The sequence below is a fragment of the Macaca thibetana genome, chromosome 1 (assembly GCF_024542745.1).
Source record: "Macaca thibetana thibetana isolate TM-01 chromosome 1, ASM2454274v1, whole genome shotgun sequence".
Taxonomy (NCBI): domain Eukaryota; kingdom Metazoa; phylum Chordata; class Mammalia; order Primates; family Cercopithecidae; genus Macaca; species Macaca thibetana.
In genome coordinates, this window is record NC_065578.1 from 143,353,938 (window position 1) to 143,358,404 (window position 4,467).

The 4,467-nt window shown below is 39.8% G+C and overlaps 1 pseudogene across 1 annotated transcript; it reads left to right on the forward strand.

Moving 5' to 3' along the window:
- The first annotated feature begins 434 nt into the window (after positions 1 to 434).
- LOC126948423 (interleukin enhancer-binding factor 2-like) lies at positions 435 to 2,810 on the forward strand (annotated as a pseudogene). The gene is made up of 2 exons (XR_007723449.1): positions 435 to 874; positions 1,652 to 2,810. The product of XR_007723449.1 is annotated as an interleukin enhancer-binding factor 2-like (transcript).
- Positions 2,811 to 4,467: the final 1,657 nt, after the last annotated feature.

Genomic DNA, 4,467 nt, shown 5'->3' on the forward strand with positions numbered 1-4,467 from the left:
GCTGTGAACATACTAGCTGCTATGAACGTTCTTGTCCAACGTTTGTATGGACATATGGTTTCAGTTCTCTGAGGTAAGTACCTAGAAGTGGAATGCCTGGGTCATATTGTAGAAGAATGCTTAACTTTTAAAAAATATTGCCAAATTATTTTCCAATGTACTGGTACTATTTTATAGCATATTCCTAGTAGTTCCTTCATATCCTCACCAACCCTTGGTAGAGTCAGTCTTTTTAAATTGATTCACTTTAATATGCAGATAGTGATATCTTATTGTGGTTTTAACTTATGTTTGCTTAATGACTAATGATGGTGAGCATCTTCATGTACTTATTTGCATCCATATTCCTTTATTGGTGAAGTGTCTGTTCAAATAGTTTGTCCATTAAAAAATGTGGGTGTCTGCTTTCTTCCTATTGAGAATTCTGGGTTGTCTGCTTCTCAGAGGAAAGGGGCGGTTGGTGTGGCCTCCATTGTTCGTATTTTAAGGCGCCATGAGGGGTGACAGAGGCCGTGGTCATGGTGGGCGCTTTGGTTCCAGAGGATGCCCAGGAGGAGGGTTCAGGCCCTTGGTATCACATATCCCGTTTGACTTCTATTTGTGTGAAATGGCCTTCCCCCGGGTCAAGCCAGCACCTGATGAAACTTCCTCCTTCAGTGAGGCCTTGCTGAAGAGGAATCAGGACCTGGCTCCTAATTCTGCTGAACAGGCATCTATCCTTTCTCTGGGTGACAAAAATAAACAATGTGATTGATAATCTGATTGTGGCTCCAAGGACATTTGAAGTGCAAATTGAAGAAGTTCGACAGGTGGGATCCTATAAAAAGGGGACAATGACTACAGGACACAATGTGGCTGACCTGGTGGTGATACTTAAGATCCTGCGTCTCCAGCACCTGTTGTTTCCTGACTTTTTAATGATTGCCATTCTAACTGGTGTGAGATGGTATCTCATTGTGGTTTTGATTTGCATTTCTCTGATGGCCAGGGATGATGAGCATTTTTTCATGTGTCTGTTGGCTGTATGAATGTGTTCTTTTGAGAAATGTCTGTTCATATCCTTTGCCCACTTTTTGATGGGGTTGTTTGTTTTTTTCTTGTAAATTTGTTTGAGTTCTTTGTAGGTTCTGGATATTAGCCCTTTGTCAGATGAGTAGGTTGCAAAAATTTTCTCCCATTCTGTAGGTTGCCTGTTCACTCTGATGGCAGTGACAGACTGGATTAAGAAAATGTGGCACATATACACCATGGAATACTATGCAGCCATAAAAAAGGATGAGTTTGTGTCCTTTGTAGGGACATGGATGCAGCTGGAAACCATCATTCTTAGCAAACTATCACAAGAACAGAAAACCAAACATCGCATGTTCTCACTCATAGGTGGGAACTGAACAATGAGATCACTTGGACTCGGGAAGGGGAACATCACACACCGGGGCCTATCATCGGGGGGGAGGGGGGAGGGATTGCATTGGGAGTTATACCTGATGTAAATGACGGGTTGATGGGTGCTGACGAGTTGATGGGTGCAGCACACCAACACGGCACAAGTATACATATGTAACAAACCTGCACGTTATGCACATGTACCCTAGAACTTAAAGTATAATAATAATAAAAAATAAATTAAAAAAAATCACACACACACAAAAAAGATCCTGCCAACATTGGAAGCTGTTGCTGCCCTGGGGAACAAAGTTGTGGAAAGCCTAAGAGCACAGGATCCTTCTGAAGTTTTAACCATGCTGACCAATGAAACTGGCTTTGAAATCAGTTCTTCTGATGCTACAGTGAAGATTCTCATTACAACAGTGCCACCCAATCTTCGAAAACTGGACCCAGAACTCCATTTGGATATCAAGGTATTGCAGAGTGCCTTAGCAGCCATCCGACATGCCCGCTGGTTCGAGGAAAATGCTTCTCAGTCCACAGTTAAAGTTCTCATCAGACTACTGAAGGACTTGAGGATTTGTTTTCCTGGCTTTGAGCCCCTCACACCCTGGATCCTTGACCTACTAGGCCATTATGCTGTGATGAACAACCCCACCAGACAGCCTTTGGCCCTAAACGTTGCATACAGACGCTGCTTGCAGATTCCGGCTGCAGGACTGTTCCTGCCAGGTTCAGTGGGTATCACTGACCCCTGTGAGAGTGGCAGCTTCAGAGTACACACAGTCATGACCCTAGAACAGCAGGACATGGTCTGTTATACAGCTCAGACTCTCGTCTGAATCCTCTCACATGGTGGCTTTAGGAAGATCCTTGGCCAGGAGGGTGATGCCAGTTATCTTGCTTCTGAAATATCTACCTGGGATGGAGTGATAGTAACACCTTCAGAAAAGGCTTATGAGAAGCCACCAGAGAAGAAGGAAGGAGAGGAAGAAGAGGAGAATACAGAAGAACCACCTCAAGGAGAGGAAGAAGAAAGCATGGAAACTCAGGAGTGATGTTCCCTTCACTCCTTTTCCTACCCAAGGGGGAAGACTGGAGCCTAAGCTCCCTGCTACTGGGCTTTACATGGTGACAGACATTTCCGTGGGATAGGGAAGATAGCAGGAAGAAAAGTAAACTCCACAGAAGTGTCATTCCACTGGGTTTTGATATTGGCTTTGCTGCCAGTCTCCCATTTGTGACCTATGCCATCCATCTATAATGAAGGAGGATACCAACATTTCTTCCTAATATTCTAGAATCCCCAACTCCTGAAAACTCCTCTCTCAATTAATACTTTGCTGTTGAAATGTTGTGAAATGTTAAGTGTCTGGAATTTTTTTTTTCTAAGAAAAACTATTAAAGTACTTCCTAGTAGGGCAGAAAAAAAAAAAAAAAAGGAGAATTCTTTATATATTTTGGATACAAGTACTTTATCAGGCATATGATTTGCAAATATTTCTCTAAGCCTGTGGCTTGTTTATTCATTCTTTAACCAATGTCTTTTAAAAAGTAGAAGTTTTAAATTTTGATAAAGTTCTAATTATCACTTATTTTTTCTTTCATGGATTGTGCTTTTGGCATTCTATTTAAGAGATTTTTGCCTAACCTGAGGTCAAAAAGATTTTCTTCCATGCTTTTTTCTACATGTTTTGTAGTTTTTAGGGTTAACATTTCGGTCTACGATTCATTTGAGTTACTTTTGTATATGTTGTAAGATATGGATCAAAGTTTGTTTTTTTTGCTTGTAAACACCCAAGTGTTCCAGCACCACTTGTTGAAAATACTATTCTTTGTCCACTGAATTGTTTTTGCATTTTTGCCAAAATCAGCTGTTTATGTATGTGAGGCATGTATGGACATTGTAAGTGTTCTATTGATGCTTACTTCTGTTGAAGTCAATACCATACTGTCTTGATCACCTTAGCTTTGATGAGGCTTGAAATCAGATAGTGTTAGTCCTCCAACTTTATTCCTTTTCAAAACTGTTCTGGCTATTCTAGGTCCTTGCATTTCCAGATAAATTTTAGAGTCAATTTTCCAGTTCCTGCAAAAAGAGCCTGCTGGGATTTTGATTTAGATTGCACTGAATCTACAGACTGGGGAGAATTGATATCTTGAGAATACGGAGTCTTCCAACCCATGGACATATTATATCTTACCATTTATTTAAATTTGGTTTATTTTCTTTCTTCAGTGTTTTGTAGATTTCAGGTATTGCACATATTTTGTAAAATTTACTCGTAAGTATTTCATATTTTTGTTGTTATTGTGAAGAGTGTTTAAAAAATTTAATTTTGAATTTTTCTTTTTAGTATAATAGAAAAACAGTTGACTTTTATACATTGATCTTGTGTTCTCCAACTTTGCCAAGCTCACTCTCTACTAGCTTTTTTTTTTGTTGATCTCATTGGATTTTCTACATAAACAATCATGCTGTTAGAATGTTCTTTAAGACTAAAAAGACTTTAAGACCAATACTATTTTAAAAGCAGAATTTTTGTTATATGCATATGTAATCTTAATGAAGGCAGCTTATGGAGAAAGGTCAGTACTTTTTTTTTTTTTTAAATTTATTTATTATTATTATACTTTAAGTTGTAGGGTACATGTGCATAACGTGCAGGTTTGTTACATATGTATACTTGTGCCATGTTGGTGTGCTGCACCCATCAACTCGTCATTTACAGCAGGCATAACTTCCAATGCAATCCCTCCCCCCTCCCCCCTCCCCATGATAGGTCCCGGTGTGTGATGTTCCCCTTCCTGAGTCCGAGTGATCTCATTGTTCAGTTCCCACCTATGAGTGAGAACATGCGGTGTTTGGTTTTCTGTTCTTGTGATAGTTTGCTAAGAATGATGGATTCCAGCTGCATCCAAGTCCATACAAAGGACTCAAACTCATCCTTTTTTATGGCTGCATAGTATTCCATGGTGTATATGTGCCACATTTTCTTAATCCAATCTGTCACTGATGGACATTTGGGTTGATTCCAAGTCTTTGCTATTGTGAATAGTGCTGCAATAAACATACGT